We start from the raw sequence: 20,786 nt of genomic DNA on the forward strand, positions 1-20,786 counted from the left end.
TAAGCCATGTTCCTTTCCTGGATGAAAAGATCTGAAAAAGTGTTCCTTTGGACATGTTGTGTACCTCTCTCCCTTTCATTGGGATATGTTTTGGGGTGTAGTAAAACAATTATACCTGACAAGCAGATTGCTAACATAAGGATGATAATGTGTAGGTCTCAGTTGCATATTAATGTGATTGTACAGAACCGCAATTGTTCATTCAAAAACAGAAAAGAATAATGATGTGTTTTGGCTAGCTTTAGACAGTTATTATTGAACTACAACTACCAGTCAGCTCTTCCAGAGCAACGAACAAACAGTACAACAGCTGGCGAACCACATTTTTCCCACACTCACACAGGGGATCTACTGGGAATTGTGAGTTATATTAATGTTAAGACAACCAGGGGATGCAGCATTTGAGAATAAATATGATAGGCAATAATAATGTGGATAGTTGCATATTGGGGTATATTGGGATGGTAATAGCAGGATGTTTGTCTCTCTTACACACTGTGCTGCTCTCTCTCCCCTCCCTTTCTCTCTGGTTCTGTCTCTGTTTCATTGTCTCAGGCTTCCTGGCACTTTCAGGATGTGATTGTTGCAGGCACAGGGGGTGGGTTGCCGGTGAGAAATAGAGGAAGCTGTGGTTACTTCAGAGCAAGGCCATGCGAGAGAGACACGCAAGAGGTGATGTGACCAGACAGAAGCACAGTCTTTTAGAGGTAAATTGCTCACAGTGGTATACATTTAAAATGAAGAACTAAAATTGGGTTACAATAAGTCTGTTCCCTCTATGTCACCTATGTAACTATGTGTTACTGTGAAATATCTTGTGGCTTCCTGCTGTTTGTGTCACTATGTAAATGCAGAATTAGAATGATAGCTTCTATTTCTGCATTTCCTCTCTGTCAATATTTGAAGCAATAGGACAGCATGACAGAGCCTCCTTCTGACCGTATGGAGCACAGATGGTTTCACATCACAAAAAATGCTCAATTACATTTGTGTCATCTTGTGAGGAGAGGACAGACGCACTGTGACTTAATGTTCTATTTATCACTGTCTCAAACTCCGATATACAGTAGATATATAGCTTTTTTTTCTGTCAATTCTCAAAGGGGAGGATCAGGCTCACATAGTAGCTTCTCTTTGTTTCATCGTGTGACACTAATGGATAAGGGAGCAATTGATAGCGATTGATAGCTTCATCCGTTAATTATAACTATGTCTGGGAGAGCAAAAAATGGCTCTCTGGAGCGGTTTTCATGCTAACATTAAAGTTGTAGTATAGCACTAAAGTAGAGTTTAGTGCTATGGTGTACCACCACTCCAGTGCGTCAAGCTTCACATGTATTTATAGGGAGGGTTATACTTTTTTGGGGGGTTTCATCACATAGAATCAGGATTATTTGCAAATTAGTTGTAAAGGGGATGTGACTATATAGATGAATGTGTGTGTTGGGAGTGGGTGTCATCACTGCCTTGGAAAGCTTTGAGACAGCTAGTCATCTGATGAGTTGCACTAAATGAAAGCTTGAAATGTGGCACCTAATTGGACAGCAGACATCCAATCAAACATCATCTTTCATTTGGTGTACTCGATCTCTGAGTTGTCTTAAAGTAGACCTGTCACATAATGTTTTTATTTTTTAATGCTTTTTAAATTTTTAAAAACATGGTATCTCCCCTCACCAGTTCACACAGAAGTTCACACAGAAGAGGGCCACATTTTAGCATGCCCGGTGTGCTAAAAAGTTTACATGGACAGTTCTATTGGACCTTTGTCCCCCCTTTGTTTTGTCTGTTCTCCATTTAGAAGTGATAGGAGGGCTAATGTACAGGAGGGAGGCTGACCCTGGAGATTTTAATCCCTGCCCATTTTATTTGTAATTTATTATGGTGACAGTTTCACTTAAAAGTGTAAAGTATTAGAAGCAGTAGCAATGATGGGTCCCCAGGAAAGAAGCCCTCCAAAGCACCCTTTTGCTATCCTCCAAGAATTGAGAATGAGAGCAGCGATTCTGTTTTATTTGACAATATCACCTGTACCAAAACAACTGAGTCCATAGTAGCAAAATGATCTTCAAACATGTAATAATGCTTGCTCTACTACAACTACTGCCTAGGTAAAATATTTTACAAAGGTGACCCTCCCCCTAGTCAGAGCCCCAGGAAAAATGGCTGAACTGACAAATCAATTAAGCTAACCAACTTTGAACGGCGGAAGAGTATGGGTGTGAGTGGGAGGACAAGCCGTAATCTCTCGATTGTGGTTTGGGATTGTTCCTCCAGTTTAAAGTCGGGCAATGAGAGAAACTAAGGAGCCTTGAGAACACAGATCTCCAGTTAGGTGGAGAGATACCTTAGCAAAATATTTTACAAGATATTAGTTCAGCTTTAGCATTGTCTAGAAATAACTATGAACACAGCATCTCCAAGAATTGGTGTCATCATTGTCTTATATTAAAAAAAAAAAACACTCTGGGAAAATACAGGGCTTATTTGGTAACATGGTACAATGCGCAGATGGTTGGAACTACAGAGGAAACATGGGGTGGGACCACTACAGGGCATGGTGGGGTGGGACCACTACAGGGCAAATCCATACACACCTTAGGCCCCAGTTATGCTATGAAAACAACACAGTGGAGGCCTTTTCTGAGCCCACCCCTGTAGAGTGAATGCATGCACAAAACAGCGTATGCTAAAAAGAGCAGAGAGGGGGAAGCTGGAGTGGCATGGCCATGTTCCTGCCCAATTTTTTCTATGATGCCCGGGGGTTTACTGTTTCACCACTGAATGTGCACCAGTTTTCTGTGTACCACTACAACCAACCAGATTCTAACTTTAATTTTTTACTGCAGTACATAAAATAAAATCTACTGGTCGCTATAAATTACATCTTAGCACAAATGTATTTTTATGCTCCATATTTTTCAGCTGCTTTCAACTAGCATTAGAACACCTATTGTAATTGTTGTTAATCTTCTGCATGACTACTGCCTATAATCAGGTCAGAAAAATGTTCACAGCAGTGCAGAATCTTTCAGGAGGTGGGTGTGCTGCTCTTGGGAAGTCAGTGAACTGTCCACTCATGTAGTTGTGTAAGTAAGGAGAGGGCATATGACTGGGGCAGTGCATGGTGTGGGGAGGGGAATGGACACAAGCAGAAAGCCACAGATTGAGAAGTAGAAAGTGTAATGATCATGACCTCAGGAGCATCAAGAAGTAATGTAAGAACCCTGTGAAACTGTTGCAGGGAGATTGTGGTGAATTGTGTTTCTATATAAAACAAAGTCCACATGTCAATCTTGTGAGTAATGTTTTAATACAAAGTCTCTTTTAGTTGCCACTATAGTACATTTCTTACTTCCTATATATTATATTTGCAGTTCGAAATACTTCCTGTACGCTCATGCCGCAGTCGTGTGACAGGTACACTTTAAGTTACTTAACATGTTATCTTAAGTTAGTATTGCAAAAAGGTCAAGTTCTTCTCTTCACACATAATCAACTAGGAAAATCTTTGCTTGATGTTTTAAAAATAACAGTGTTGTTACTGTAGGTGTTATATTTGTTGGCTTCAATAAAGATGGGTACAAAATGATGCAATTATCGTGCAGAGCACACAATAAATGGACGTTTCATCGGATAATGCATCTGATTTCGTTTTCTAAACTTCCTAACAATCACGATCAACAATGGAATGATGTTGGGCAAATGTGGAAGTGTAAATGTAATGACAACCTGCAGCAGTGTCTGTAGAGTGTGTACAGAGTTACGATATTTTCAGCAGATGGTTATGAGAGATGTACAGACCTGAAGGTAAATCATATAGGTGTGTACGCCTGAATCTGCATGATCATTGGGACTTTCAGTCGTTGGTAAAATGGTTACAGAAATCGCATCTGAAGTAAAATGCAATAGTGTGTCCCCAGTTTTAGACTCACACTATGGGGGCTATTTATTAAGCATAAACAATGCAGAAACAGCTTAGTCCACATGGTTTAGGCATTTGTAAGTCACATAGCTATGTAAAAAAAAAGCCTAACGCAGGAGATTTCATACATATCTCCTACATTAGGCTAAGTTTCGCATTAAACTGCAGTCCCAATAATGTTTAATAGGGAATGTGGTCTGGGGGTATTTATCAAGCCCCAAAAAGCCTAGGTTGTCAGACCTCTGATTATGGTGTTATCTATTCTACCTGATGGGGAGAGCATTGCGTTAGAGGGATCTTCAGATCTTTCACTGCAGCCTTCCTGCTCTCCCCTCGAGTTACTATAGCTAAGTGGCTCTGCGCATGCAACGACAGATGATAATTTCATACATGCCATCTTAAGATTTTAAGATCTGGGAGAAGTCATGTGACATGGGGTAGGAGGAGGGTGTGGTGACATTGTCGCATCACCATAGCCCCACCCCCACTATAAAAAGCATTCATGGCATTGAATGGAGGGGGCGCAACTTAATTATGCGATTAAGACCCGTCCCCTCCATTCATTGCTGTGGGAGCTTTGCCTACTCTTCCTGGAGTCCGTGAGGACACCCCGAAATTCGGAAGCCTCCCGGGAATTACGGGAGAGTAGGCAAGTATGGATAATTTATCTGGCAAAACCCTGTTAATTAATAAAAAGGCCCCAATATTCTGTAATGATCACCTTGATCATGATGCTATGCAAACGTTGCATAATGCTTAGGCCTATATTTCAGGTGTAAAGAGATTCATTTTTCCTATCTGTCCATTACTGAGAAGCATTTTGGACTCATAGATTACATGTGTTTTTGTTTTAGGCTGACTGAGGGACACATCTAATTTCTGTGTCACTTTAGTGGATTAGATAGAATCAAGGTTGAGTGATACTTTTTGTACAGCACTGCATATTTAAAGACAGCAAATAAGAATATGCTATTTATAGGTTAAAACAGCAAATAACTCTTGTAACTTCCTTTTTTATGTCTTCATAAAGAAACAGGGGCTATCAGTCCTTATTCAGTACTAGTATTCCTGTCTATTACCGGTTCTTTGCACAGAATGTTACTGGCAATATAAACTGAAGATGGGGTACAAATACAATTGAAGTAACTAAAAATGTAAACAGATGGGGTACAAATACAATTGAAGTAACTAAAAATGTAAACATTTCTAAAATAATTGTCCTCTAGAAGTATTTTTTGGTCTACAATGAAGTCACAGACTTGTGTGACTACAGCAACTGTTTGTTTTGTCACAATTTAAACTCGGCCTTTTGTCAGTCTTACTGGTAACAGAAAGATGGAGGTAGTTTGTCACTTTTGTGAGAAACAAATTACATTGTTTGCTTTGGGTATGCCAGTATGCATAGTCCCTGCAATGCAGCTAGGATTTTCACCTACAAATGCACACGTAAAGGGCATGTGGTTTAAGGCACATTTAGATGGATGCAGGGTTTAAGTTACCTTGAGAAGATATAAATAAAACCTGTTCCAGCCTGCAATAGGTGAGAAATACAGGAGGATATACATCTTCTAATTATTTCAGTCACTGCTTAAGCTTTTTGACTTATGGAAGAAAATCCATGATCACATAGTTCCTTTTTGTATGTGTCACCCAGTGTGAGGAAGGATAGGTTCATGGCTCCCTATTCCCTATGACACCCTGCAGGAGGAGGATGGGAGGAAGGGACTGAGGAAATGAAGGGGGGTGGAGGAAGAGAGAGGTCAGAGGAGGAGATGCTGATGGGAGGAAACTGACAGAGAGTGAAGCAGCAGCCTGCAGCTGTGTGAAAGAAAAAGAGGGGAATTGGGGGAGAGAAGAGAGAAAGGAGAGAAGCAGAGCATAGAGAAAACCAGATGATCACAGAGGTATGCGACAGTCCTGCACTGATTCAGATCTCTTTGTTGGTCTGTAAATACATTAGTATGTATATGCATGTTTGTGCCTGTGACATGGTGCATGTACGCATGCTGTAAAACATTGCTTCTGTATTAGCAGTGCCTATGCATGATATGCACGTGATGCCTGTCTATAGCAATACGTCTGTAGGCAGCCCCTACAACACTGTGGGATATAACTGCCAGCAGACTGATGTACACATTTCTGTACCAAACACCATCTGCCCAGAACTGTATATGTCACACATATGGTCTCTAAATGACATTAATAGTAAATATTTATATAGATGTGATGTTTAGATAATATGTTATATTGTATTACAATGTGCCTTGTGCTTTTTAAGATATACTGGTTACTTAATGTTGTCTTATATCCACTCTGAAATACACGTGCTACATTGTGCTGGTCTGTTTATTATACATAGGGAGATTAGTCTATCTCCACCTCTTCTTTACTGGAGTTTTTATTGTGAACATATATTTTATATAGTTCAGAATTGTATTTTAATTTTCTCTATCCATGAAAGTCATTTTTCTTGTTCTGTCTCTCTAATTTCCGCTCAGATGACAGAGGAAAAAGGGCATGTGGAGCAGAAACAGACAGAGGAAGTGACTGACCTAGATGGGGAGGGGGGGTGTTGGGAGAGAAAGAGAGGAGGGAGAAGATGTGTATATGAGTAAAATAAGGGAGGGAGAGAAAAAGGCAGCGAGATGTGTAAAACACAAAAAGGGGAGAGAGAAATGTCACTTATAGTGACATCACTACATCTGCTTACATGTTGCAATGTAATCATGACCATTTAGTCAATCTTTTTGCTTCTACTTGCAATGCATTCTGGTCTTTGTAGTCTTGACCAGCGATTCTTTATCTTAACGCAGTTTAGTCCCTGAAGTCCTAAATCTGCTGAAGCTCTGTATTTTTAATGAGAATTATTACTCGTCTCAGATTATTAGCCATCCATTCCTGTTCATGTTTTCTAACTATTTAATATTAGTACCATCCTATCTAGATATTCCACCAGTGTGTTTTGTAGCCATGTACACAGGCAAATACAATATATGGTAAATTTGTATTGCTATATGGTCTATGAACCTATACATTTTTCTGTAATCTTCTTGCATGAATTTTCAGGCATTTCGTTTCTGTGTTATGCAGTACGCCTACATTTTTGGTTATTTAAATATTTTATGAGCCTTTCTGGGCTAGAGAGTATTGAAGAGTACGTAATGCTAGGACACTGTTTCTTTATACAGAAGGGCCTCTGTTCACTTCTCAATACTTATCATTGTTAACACATATCTTCCCCCACTGTATTCAACTGCTCTCTTTTCCGCCCTTCTTTCTCCCATCCTATACTATAATCATTTATTCATAAGGTATACATATGCTCTTCTCCATAGTGGGTAAGACAATGGCATGACTTAGTCATTTACTGTTCTAGTGATGTGTGAAAGATAAGTTACATTTTTGAAATAAAAAGCCTCAAAATTCACTTTGCAAAATATGAATATTCTTAAATGATTCATTTGTGACCCATCTATGAAGGGATAACTTTCACTGACAGATTATGGAAAGTGAGTTGTGAAAATTGTTTATTTTCTTTTGAGGAAAACTGTATGTAATATTGAATTACCAGTAATGTTTGGGACATAGTCTAAAAATGTGAAATTCTAAACTTACTGCTTGGATTGTTTAACAATTCTAGTAATCATCACAACATGTGTAGTTTTTATTAGGTAAATTGGGAATTTGGTTACTCCAGAAGTTTATAATTTTAGAATATGCTCTACAAAGGCCATATTTGTTGTAATTTAGTGCACTAAACAGTAGTACTTTGGACCTATAATATCTGTAACATAATAGAACTATTTTAGTTTGCATAACACTTGATTCATATTTAAAATACATATGGCAGCTCAAACACGGATTTTATTAATCAAGCAGAAACTTAAAAATAAGAAGCGACTATCCTGGCTTTTTTGGTAGGTACATTTTCTTTCAAAATGGAAAAAATTCTGCAAGATCTTCAAGGTATATTATGCATACCGGGCTGACAATTATGGTAGTTGCTGTCCAGGAACCTATGCTCATAGTGCACCACTTATTACAATGATTAACTCACTCACACACTCCTGACACATAGTTTAGGGTTGGGAAACTTAAAGTTTGCTGGCACTTGGTTAAGAAGTATATCACTTGAAATAAAGCAAATACAATTATATTATTTGACATTATTGGACTCTTGCTCAATTTCCAACTCTCAGGAGAACTTGCAGTTTCCGACATTCCAATATAATTTCTATCAGTTGTTAGGCGTAAGTATATTCTACACATAAATGGAGACAGGCACTATTGCATCTATTTATTAAAGGATAAAAAAAAACCTATAAAAAGGGTGTATTCTTCTGCAACAGTGCTTCACCTGAACATTTACTTACTGTAAGATTCACTGAGTCTTGCTTGCAATAGCATGGGGAAGTCTATATAATAGGATTTTAGCAGTACCACTGTAAACCTTTTTCTCTTATTGCCATTTCAGGAAAACGATAATAGATGACAACCATCTCTCCTAAACTGATTATTTAAAACACTCTGCATATCAAACCAGCTATATGGCTCCAGTGTGTGTTAACTACTACTTTTAAGTTCAGCCTCAACCAGTGTCGGACTGGGGCATGAAGGGCCCACCTGGAGACTGCAGTGCTAGGGGCCCACCAGAGGGGGTGTGGCCTGCCATCATAGAGGCGAGACCAGACACTAGAGGGGGAGTGGCCAGCCCTCAAAGGACAGCTAGCACCATAGTGTAGTATATAATGAATGCATTGTGTATATAAAGAGTACACAGTCTTGACCTGCCCTTTAGATTGGGCAGAACAGTCACCAAAAATTGGGATTGTCCCACTAGAATCAGAACATTTGACAGACTGTCCTACCTGTTCTTGTCACCACCTGTGGCTGCTGGTTTCTTTAGTTGCAGCTTGTCTGGATCCTGGAATGTTGGGGCCCTATTTGGAAAAAAAATGGGTACATTTAGAAAATTCCAACCAGCCCCGGCATTAAATCAATAGGACCCACGATTAATACTTAGGCCTTCCTCCAGCCCAAACATTAAAATAATAGTATTCACATTTAATAAGTAAATCTATCTCCCTCCTCCAAACAAGCCCAGCAATAAATTAATAGCATTTACGTATAATAAATATACCTATTTCCCTCGACCGTCACTGATAATTTATATTCACATTTAAGAAATAGACCTCATGCTCCTCAAACTCAGCCCCACATTCAATTAATAGTCCCCAAACCACCCCATCTAAAATGAATAGTCCCCACTATAAAATTAAATGGCCCCAATATCATCCCACAAACAAATAACCCATTAGTTAGCCACCACCCACCTCACATATATTACATTGCCACAAGTCCGCTGTGCCATCACTCACATTACTGTGCCCCTTCATCACCATGCTGTGCTCCCTTATGAACAGACTGTGCCCTCCATGCTGCTTTTGCTTCCCCCTTCTCCTGGCCCCCCTCTATCACACTCTGCCATGCTGCTTTGGCCCCCTTCACCCTCTGCCATGCTGCTTTGGCCCCCCTTCTCCCTCTTTCATGCCATGCTGCCTTGGCCCCCCTTCTCCCTCTTTCATGCCATGTTGCCTTGGCCCCCCTTCTCCCTCTGTCGTGTCTGCTGCCTTGGCCCCCCTTCTCCCTGTCATGTCTGCTGCCTTGGCGACCCTTCTCCCTGTCATGTCTGCTGCCTTGGAAACCCTTCTCCCTGTCATGTCTGCTGCCTTGGCCCCCCTTCTCCCTCTGTCATGTCTGCTGCCTTGGCCCCCCCTTCTCCCTCTGTCATGTCTGCTGCCTTGGCGACCCTTCTCCCTGTCATGTCTGCTGCCTTGGCCCCCCTTCTCCCTGTCATGTCTGCTGCCTTGGCCCCCCTTCTCCCTGTCATGTCTGCTGCCTTGGCCCCCCTTCTCCCTGTCATGTCTGCTGCCTTGGCCCCCCTTCTCCCTCTGTCATGTCTGCTGCCTTGGCCCCCCCTTCTCCCTCTGTCATGTCTGCTGCCTTGGCGACCCTTCTCCCTGTCATGTCTGCTGCCTTGGCCCCCCTTCTCCCTGTCATGTCTGCTGCCTTGGCCCCCCTTCTCCCTGTCATGCCTGCTGCCTTGGCCCCCCTTCTCCCTCCTACATGCCTGCTGCCTTGGGCGTGCACTTACCTGTGCAAAGCTCTGGCGTGCATCATTCTTGGTCCTCTGGGTGGCTGTATAACAGGACCTCCTCAGCGCTGTCTCTTCATTCCCCTGCTGAAACTAATAAACACACTACCGCGCGGTAGTGTGTTTAACACAAGTGTCGCCGTCGGAAGTCAGCCGCATGGAAGCTCCGCCCTAACAACGGAGGGGGTGGAGCTATATGCAGCAGGGCCTATCGGTGGTTAGTCCGGCTCACCGGCAGGCCAGTCCGAGGCTGGCCTCAACTCTTTACACAATGGTACAACTGAATAAAATGTTAGTGATTTTCTACTTACTGAAGATTTTATAATTTGTTATTGTAGGCAGTGGTGACTCTACTTTGAAGCAGGCTGACATAGCTATCTCAGGCCCCCATACCCATGCTATATAACAATTATATTTTACGCCCAGTGCAGTTATCTCTATCCACCACATTGTGATCTCAGCTGGAACACCTCTCATTATAGAGATCATTAATCTCTATGTTAAACACATCTTCTGCACTCTTTCAAGTGTTGGATGCATCGACAATAGAACATGTTGTATTCCAGCAGTGTCCTGTGCTGCAGTCAGTATAAAAGATGTGTTTACTATGGAGATCCCTGCTCTAGCTGAGATGATCTAATGGCTCCACGTAACAGTACCAGAAGTAACATGGTTGCTTAACCTAGTGTATGTATGAGGCCTTAGGTTACAGGTTTAGTGTAAACAGATGGTATGGTATTCTTTTGAAAAATTATAATTATCTTCCTAAAAATAATTATAATTAAGTGTATTCAGTTCATACTGAACACCATACTAAAGCAAATGTGTGTTACTGGTAGTTTTTCAATCATGTCATTATGTAGCAGAGTGGTTTGGACCACCAATGTAATAGCAAATCATCTTGAAATAATATATGTAATAAAGCTAATAGAGGTTTCCGAGAGGTCCAGCTACAGTTTTCTAGTTTTTGTTTCCTTTTAAAATACAGTCCATAAAAGGATCATAATCATCCTTAAAATTATATATATATATATATATATATATATATATATATATATATATATACATATAGATAGATAGATAAATAGATAGATAGATGTTCATTGCCGCGCATACCAGAGACAGGTGCACGCAGCACACGTTCATTGCTACTTTGCTATGCACAGCAGCAGGGAACAGCACGTAAGATCCAACTTTCCTGCCCTCGCAGCCATGGATTGTTCCACCTATATCAGGCAGTTGGGAGGTATGATTATTAAGCAGTGTCTGGAAGGTCAGTATGATATAATCCTCCAACTGTCTGAATCCTGACTACAGCTAAAGATTTAATACTGCCTGCAAAGAGCTGATAGATACGGAGACAGCTAAATGATCCTGTTATCCAGAGCAACCGCCAAACCTAACAGGATTAATTCCTTGCATCCAAGCACTGTTCTTTCTAAGTCAAAGTTCAGATTTCATATTATATAGGCAGATATTATGAGTAGGCCTAACAGCTTTAATTGATGCCACTTGTGTGAAAGTAGACATGTCAATTAAAGAAGCTGTGAGCTCAATTTATATTTGTTGGAGGTCAGTCCCTCTTTTGATTTCGCCTATCTATCTTCCAATCTAAAATATCCTACTTTTGGGTTTAATATCAAGATCTGTGTGGATAACCTATTCGATTGGCTCCTGAGTGTCTGTCCAGTTCTAAAATGTTTAACAGCATTCACCATTTTTTTTATTGCGTAGTGATGTTGGTAGTTATGTAAAGTATCTTATAATAATTTACGTTGTAAAGGTTTTTTTTACACTGTGTGCTTGTGTCTATGAATGAACAAATGTAAAGTGCCCCTCATTGGCCTTTGGTAAAACTCAGAGGTGTGTTATTGCATTATGCATTGGTTTTGCACTGTTGCACCTTGAAGGTTTATTCAGCATATTTCAAAGGTTCTATTTTCCACTTTTGGGACATGCCTCTGCAAACTAGAACTGGGGCTTGGTTTGTAGGAGACAAAGAAATCTGTATAGGTATACTGTACAAATGTGTAATCATTAGAGATGTGTGCTGACCCCTGTTTTTTGGTTTTGATAGTGGTTTTGGTTCTAAAATGTTTTCGTGTTTTGGTTTTGCTACAGGTTTTGCCCCAAAATAAATGAAAGGCTTTGGTTTTGGACCTGTATTTAATTAAAAATTGTGAAAAATAGGTAAAATTCTGTGTTCTTGAGCTTTTTTTTGCTTCTATATTACTATTTATAGCACTAACATTTATTTCTAGTCTTTTTCCTTCTATTTTTTAATGATCCCTTCCCAACTGTCCAAATTTTCAACAATTTTTTGCTAAAGTCTACAGCGATCTGGCTGGCTAAAATTAGTGACAGAGCAGTGGCACAGATACATGACACAGACATCACTTTTCATCAAATATCTCCGCTGAAGTGCAGTTGGAGGGTGGAAAATGAGTCCTTTAAACATATGAAATATGACTCAATCTCTGCCAAGTCTGAGCTGGTGCAAAAATTAATTTTTCTCATTTCAATAATTTTTCATTGCAAATTTAAATCTGATTTTGCACTGCTTCACAAAACTAGACACAGCTTTGGATAACAATGGTCATCTTCATCAATGGTGACAAATAACAATGTTATCATAAGCCTCTTCATCATCCTCATCTGGGGTGTCTACTTCAATTACATTTTTATTTGAAAAAAGAAGATACACCAAGTAGTTAACCTAATAAACAGGGTAGGAAAGTTGACAATAATAGTATCAACAGTATTATTAGGATGACAATTGAAAGGTAGACAGAATTTGTTGGGTGGACAATTCAAATGTAGACAGTATTATCCCTAACCCTATCTCTTCCCTAACCCTGCCCCTATCCCTGTCCCTAACCCTGTTCCTATCACTGTCTCTAACCCTGTCCCTATCCCTATACCTGTCACAGTCCCTATCACTGCCCCTAACCCTGTCTCTATCCCTAACCCTGTCTCAATTCCTATTCCTTTCCTTAACCCTAGCCCTATCCCTAAGCCTATAATAATGTCGACATTAGAATTGTCCATTTAATCATACTGTTCCCCATGTCAATTGGTGACCTAATAATACTGTTGACACCTGAATTGTCAACTAATGAATGATCATTAATTGAATGTTTAACTGTCCAACGCATGGCATTTTTACTGTTACACAAGCTGTCCATATCCAAAATGTAAAATAGTGCAAGATGGGACCACCCACCTACCCATATGTTAAAAAGGACATGCACCGTTTAACAAACCAAGCACTTCAGCTGCAGGTGCTGCCAATTTTGTGTTGAAGTGATTGATTTGTTTAGACACCCAAAAAAGACATTTTGTTTGTTGTTTGATGAACTGAATAGAATAGGTAGGTTTTTTTTTTTAACAAATTACTAATGGGCATTTGGCTAACAGTGGTCATCTTCCTCTATGTTGACAATGTCATCATCACCTTCATCATGAGGTCATGATCATCATCATCACACAATATTAGTTCCAACCCCACTGGAATCTGCAGATTCTGTTTGTAATTGGCAGCAAGAACAGTATTCTTCATACAATTTGTAGTTCATATTGATGAACGCCATTTTTTCTACATTTGGGAAATATTCTCCTCCGACGATCACGGTCCTGACTGCACTAAACACTCTTTCTGAGTACACTCTGGTGGATGGACAGCTTAAGTACAGCATAGCTAGTTTATACAAGGGACTCTAAATTGCTTTTTTTTCCCTCCCAGAATGTAAAGGGACTGTCTGAGATGCCAAGTTCTACTTTATCATTAAAGTAATCCTCCACCATTGTACTAAAACAAGGTGTTAAGATATTCGGGCATTTCTCTTAAGCCTGAGCCGATATTATAATCTTTTAAATTTGTGTGCTGCTGAGTTGTTGACTCATCATCAGTGTGGCTCTTAGAAAAGTTTTTCCTGGCAGTAGCTTCTGTAGGAGAAGCTGAAGCAGGGAACGTTGTCATTGAGCCAACAGCTTGCTCACAAGGAGCTGTTTGTATCTATGAAGATTTGTGTCATCTGGAAAGAAAGACATTACATGTGACACAACCTGGGATCAAGCATGGTTGCCAAAATGTAGTGATGCAATTTCAAGATGCTACAAAGCCTTGGGTCCTGGCGAAGTGAATAAAGAACTTTATCTAAAAGGCCAACATATTTTGCAGAATCGCTACGTTTCATCTCCTCCTTCAGTTTCACCAGCTGTTTTTCCAATGGTCTGATTAGGGGTATAACCTAACTCAGGCTGGCAGTGTCAGAACTCACTTCATTTGTTACAATTTCAAATGGTTTCAGTAGCTTTCATAAAACAGTAAGGATTCTCCAATGTGCTGACGTAGGGTAACATGTCCCCCCACTACATTTATCATGGTTTATTGTGTAGGTCTTGATGGCTTGTTACTGTTACTCTAGTCACTTAAGCATATAAAGTGCAGAATTCTACCTTGTTACTGCCTCTTGCTTCAGATGGTGGAATGGCAGATGGCATTTTTTTTGCAGCTGCTGCAATGTTCTACATGTGGTCACTGAATGTCAAAAATGGCCAAAAATTTTACGGACTACGAATAGCATTTACTACACTGACCTCTCATTTTTTAAGAAATTCTGCACCACCAAGTTTATTGTATGTGCAAAGCATGGTACGTGTTGAAATTCACTCAGTCGTAATGCACACAAAATGTTGGCTCTGTTATCAGCAATGAGGAATCCTGAGGAGTGTCTTAGTGGAGTGAGCCATTTTGCTATGACATTCCTGAGTTTTTCCAAAAGATTGACACCAGTATGTTTCTTTGTGAAATCAGCGATACACAGAGTAGCTTGCCAGTGAATGACCTGGCAATGAGTGCTAGCTCTACTATGCTGGAAAGATTAAGAGGATGATGGTAAAGGTACCAGAGCTGCTGTTGCCAGTGGGCTTTCACAGTCGTATTGTCTTTGGATGGACCAGTACCACTGGTCCACATATCCGTAGTTAAGTGAATAGTCTTTACAATGGAATTTTCTAGGGACTGAATGACTTGTTGTAGAATTGCTGATCGGGAGAAATGTAATCGAGGTGGAATTTTATAGCGTGTACAAATGACCTCAACTAATCGCCTAAAACCTGATGCATTGATTGTGGAAATGGAATGCACATCCAGTGCTAACAAAGCTGTCATGGTTTTAGTGCTCTGCTATGCAACAGGATGCTGACTGTCTTACTTGTTTCCTCTTCCAAATGCTTGCTTCACAGACAATTGAGTAAAATTATGCTTAGTTGTCTTGCTTCCCCTCTGTGACGATGTATCACCCCCAGTAGCAGCTGTAGTGTGCAAGGATGTCTCTTGGGAATCATGGATTGCATTATGGGAGTCATTTGGTATTTGAAAATTGGATGCTGGTCTACGTACTAATAATGAGGAAGTTATGATGAAAGTGTTTGACGACGATTGCAACTATCTCTCCATTTGGCTGGTAGATGATGGTGGCCTGCTTGCTAAGAAAGACAATTTTCCATGTTTGGAAATATGACTTGAATGAACTTGTTGCAAATGACATAACAGGGAGGAGGTACCTACATGATCAACATCCCTACCTCTACTTATCTTATTCTGTCAAAGGTTACAGATGCCTTGACAAATATTTGTCTGGGTTTGTAAAAAAATATATCCAAACAGAAGTGGTGCTTTTTTTTGTCTTGTTCCCTGGCATGACAATGTGCTTATCATGGGCATGAGCTGGTGGTAACACTGGTTGCTGCCTTACTTGAACACAATCATCATCATCCTCCTCATTAGCTCATCTAAGTACAACACCTTTTTTTCAAATCTACCATTATCCCCTTCATCCTCTTGCAAATGTGCAGCTTCCATAGTAGCCTCTTCAAATTCTAAGTGTAAATCATCATCAATACTAATACTACTACTCATCCTCACATTTCCAAATGATGGAGGTCTTTTGGAGGGAAGCTGCTCAATAATGACAGTGTCAGAATTTGAAACCTCAGGATCACATATAGCACTCATGGATACCCTTAGACTTAGTAATATATATATATATATATATATATATATATATATAAATATATTTATATATATATATATATATATATATATTTATGTATTTATACAGTGCTTTTTTTTTAAGAAAAAAGGTGCCAGAACTCACATCACGTAGTCAGTCACTGTATACACACCCACACACGTCAGTTGTGTAACGAAACATAACGGTCGCCACCCGCAGTAAGCTCTCAGTGCACGACCACACGACCAATCACAAGCTGAGGAGCGCTACAAGCCGAGCCAAGCAGCCCGCATGCACCGTTTTAATGACTTTGCGGCCAACCTGCTACGCTTGACAGGTCGATTCAAGTCCACGTGGACCAAACATCAAATGTTCAAAAGTAACTTTTAAGACTTAGAAAATCCATTGAAATAAGGTGCCGGAACTCAGCTCCGGTGAGTTCTATGACAAAAAAGCACTGTATATATATACATATATATATATATATATATATATATATATATATATATATAAAAATATATACTACCCTGGCAGACTGAAATTAAAGCAGATTGATCGGCAAGCTATTCTAGTTGAATGATCCCCGCAGAACTGCTTTACAATACTCACCACCATTCTATTGTTTTTTTCTGTTACTCTTTCACTTTGCCTAATTCTGTATTCTGTATTTGGTAATTTAACTTTGAAGGCTATTTTTTTTTCTGAGCATAGCACTGCAGCTAGCATCTCCCCTACATGCTGTCTGTTCTAAAATGGTAGATGAGAAAAGGGCGAGGCTATATCGTAAGCATTGCAATTTCTTTTTCGGGAAATGACATTTTACCTCAGATACGAATTTGTCGCAAAGTATCGAGCCTTGTTCCAAGTCTACTCAGAACCCTGAAAACTCGGATCTGTCAGATTTCTTCAAATCCGACCCGCTCATCTCTAGTAAACATCACCTCAAAGTCCAACCTCCTGCCACTTTGGCACCACCCCTTTCATTAAATTAAACATTTCAGTTTGCTCCTAAAGGGACCTATTTATTAATTAATGGGATTTTGCCCTGTTAATTATCATCTGTCATCTGATGACAAATGATTTTTCTAATGCATTTCTTAAAAAATCATCCCAGGACAAAACGTACGGTAGGAGGCTTTCCCGCTGATGACTTTACTTACCATTCAACTCTTGCAAAGTTGCTCTCCCGAAGGGGAGAGCAGTTAAGCTGGGGTGAGGAATCCGAAGACCCCTCTACCACAAAGTACTCCCCATATGATTCAATGGCTGACGCCATCGGGAATGAGTTCCGTAAAAGCTAAGTTTTTCAAACTTGATAAAATTGGCCATTAACTATTATGAGGACTGCTGTTAATGCAGTAAGTTGCCTAACACAGGAGATATCTCCAATATCTCCTGCGTTAGATTTATCTTAAATTAATATATTACCAAGGATAAAGACAGCGCTGGGAACATCTCAAGCCAGGACAAACATCATGATGAGATGTCAGTTAATAATAAAATCTCTGAATATTAAGGACAGAAAAAAAAAATAATAATAAAGAGATTATAATCCAATGATTTAATCACATGCACAAATAAGGAATAAATGTATATCTCAATTCATAATAAAAAAAAATTATATAAAAAATTACACATAAAATCAAATAAAAATAGTCATCAATAGATATAACATTGATAATCTGCTTAAATAGCGCTGTACTAGAAATGGATGCAAATGTGCATGGTCATGTGTATTCCTATATATATGGACTCTATAATCAAAAGATAAGCCTGCACAAGGTGGACCGTCAACAGAAATTCCAATGATGAATCTATAATGAATGTCTGTAGACTACAGACTAAGGAGTGATTAAGATGTGTGTGATACACTCTTACTATTTTCCGTGGAATCCTCCAATAATGTGGGTGGAATACGATGTACCCAGGTTCCTCCTCAATCGGATAGTCAGTCTGGGAGCTTATTACCTCCAGAATCCTATTATAATGCAAAACTTGCCTTAGATGTTAAAGGGGTCCCGAATTCAGCTCCTTAATGATGATCTTCACAGCATGTCAGCCTGCTGGCTCCGCTGCAGAGAGAATAGTAGAAGTAGGTGCGCACCTGATGTCCGTCCGTAGGAAACAGATTTACCGCCCGAGTGTTCCCGATATGTCCCTATTCAGTGTACTCGCATAGATAGTTAGGACAAGGTCACTGCTTGGCTGGTCGAAATGTAGATGATCGTAAATAGCTTATAGCGTATTGCTGGTATAGTAACAATGGCAACGCGTTTCGTCCACCGTACTGTGGACTTTCTCAAGCCTTAATCTAATATATTACTTAAAAATGCACAAACCATGTGAAAAAAGAAGTTTCCACATGGTTTCGGGCTTTATTAATAGTCCTTAAAAAACTGCTTGACTCAGATTCCTGTATGCCTTAATTGAGTCCATAAGAATCAGGAGTGGAGCTCTGCATAGAAAAGTTTGGGTAGGGGCCCGCAATGCAGCTGTAACCTTCCAGGCCCCATGCTCTGCTCTGCACTGAAACAGGCAGAGAGGGGCCTCTTCTGAGCAGGTGCAGCCATCGCATGAGGCCACTGCTTACACACTGCTCAGAAGAGGACTCTGGTCTTTTTAGAGCAGAACTGCGGCCTCCGGGAGTGAGGATGGGGGTGGGGGTCACCACTGGTCTCATTGTGGCTTTCCCCCACAGTAGTTTCACCATTGATAGGAGTGAGAAGACACTTTACTACCTGTGACTTGTGTGTTTGAAGCTTTTTTTTACATTGGACAAAGTGGATCCAGAAACATTCTTCCCACAGAAGTGCATCTGGAAGGTGCAAAAATGCTTCCCATTAATAGATGAATGAGACCCAAACCCTTCTATCTCAGAGCTGCTGCAAAATTCAAGTGTTTTTACAAATTGACTATGTGCTCTTCCACAAACCAAGACATGCGCCTTAAAAAGGATCACGACTGGAAGTAACAGAACATACTACTTGTCACAAGGGAGGGAAATACACTCACATTTCAGAAGAAGTTAAATTGCTTCTTTCCTGAATAAACAGGTATTAACTGAGAAATGTGTAGAAGTGTTGCAGGGACAACTGTTTCACTCTATTCATGTCATTGAGATTTGTTTATCTCTAAAAAGTGATTTAACTTCTGCTGAAATGTGAGTGTATTCCACTCAGGGGCATGGGGACATTTGCCCCACAGGCTGGTTCTATAGTGGGCTACCTTGGGCTGGGTGACTGGGCCACCTGCATTTTTTTCCTCGAAAATGTTCTTAATGTTCCTAAATGTTCCTAAAGGGGCGCTGGCTTGTAAAGGCAAGTTTGCCTTTACAAGTCAGCGCCACTTTAAATTTTCGCTGTCAACTCGACGATTTCCGGCGTGTTGAAAAAAACGGAGTATGATACATTTACCCCTAGGTCTGATCCATTAAGGAAAGTAAGGCAAAAAAAATGTTTTCTCCTGGACAAACCATGTTACAATGCAAGGGGTGCAAATTAGCTTATTCTTTGCCACATAAGTTAAATACTGACTGTTTTTTCATGTAGGACACAAATACTTGATAGTTTTACTTTTACACTGACATTAAAAGTTGATCTAGGACATGTCCTACCCCAACTATAAATCTGTCCCCACATTTTAAATTTACCTCCCCCTCCAATGCAACATGGTTTTGCCCAGGTGCAACACGACTCCTTTTTTTTGCTTTACCTTCCTTATTGAATCAGACTCACTATGTTCTATTTCTCTGTTTTTCTGATATTGCTATGTGGAGAAGTAACTTAATGTTCTTTCACCTTACTGAGTGCAATTCTGTCTCTCACCCTGACAACGTGAGGAAGACATCCCATTTTTTTGGTTTATTCGTACTTCCACCACATATGATGTTGTTTTTTTATATGAGAAATAATATCACTAATTTGGATTGAATATATCATCTTTGACACCAATGCTAGAGATCACTTGTGCAATAAAATTGGTCTCTCAACCATGAAAGGTTGGGTAAGATTTAATTTTTTTATTTATCATAAAGAGCACACAATTTTTGCTTTTTTTATTGGAGAATCTTAACGGGTTAGTGTTGAGTAATTTAAACTATAAAACACCCAAGATAGAGGTCCGTCAGCACCGTATTTGGTATTCTTCATTTAACATTGACAAATTATATAGTAACATTGTCCATCTCAACTCCAACAACTTCTCTTATTGATTTTTTTTAGATTTAAACTTAAGTAAAACAATGTAACAATGTAATGTCACAACAGTTCCAACACTTCTCTTTTTTAAAGACACTGACTGCAGTACTGTTTGTGCTGACAGTTTTCACCCATTATCATTTTTTGATACATTCCATATGCCCAGCTGCTGAGAGTATTGTGCTCATAACGCTGAGTCTAGCACAACTGAAACTCAACCTGCAACACATTAAATAAAAGGGCTATTAAATCTATATTTTACAACATTAACTAGTCTGAGCCATGCATAAATCAAAACAACTTTGTATTCAGGATACCAATCTCACCAGGGAATGTGTTTGTAATCCAATAAAGATGTCAAATCCAACTAGTGCTTTACCCCTCTTTTGCCTTTTTCAATCACCATTCCCTGTTACAGACTAGCAATTTAATTGATTAAAATCAATGAGACCACCCTCACTACAGTAACCAAAAGGCTATTCACAGCCAAGTGG

At 39.7% G+C, this 20,786-nt stretch overlaps 1 protein-coding gene across 5 annotated transcripts in view; it reads left to right on the plus strand.

Moving 5' to 3' along the window:
• The first annotated feature begins 555 nt into the window (after window positions 1–555).
• Window positions 556–20,786, plus strand: part of SIPA1 (signal-induced proliferation-associated 1) — a 78,140-nt gene continuing 57,909 nt past the window's right edge. For 3 of the 5 annotated variants that reach the window (XM_075188759.1, XM_075188763.1, XM_075188764.1), the window contains exon 1: window positions 5,677–5,829. The gene's annotated coding sequence lies outside the window, so the exon portion shown is untranslated. Of the gene's footprint in view, window positions 708–5,676; window positions 5,830–20,786 lie in introns of those variants that run through there. The other 2 variants (XM_075188760.1, XM_075188761.1) reach the window with 2 other exon arrangements.

The sequence above is a fragment of the Mixophyes fleayi genome, chromosome 10 (genome assembly GCF_038048845.1).
Source record: "Mixophyes fleayi isolate aMixFle1 chromosome 10, aMixFle1.hap1, whole genome shotgun sequence".
NCBI classification, from domain to species: Eukaryota; Metazoa; Chordata; class Amphibia; order Anura; family Limnodynastidae; genus Mixophyes; species Mixophyes fleayi.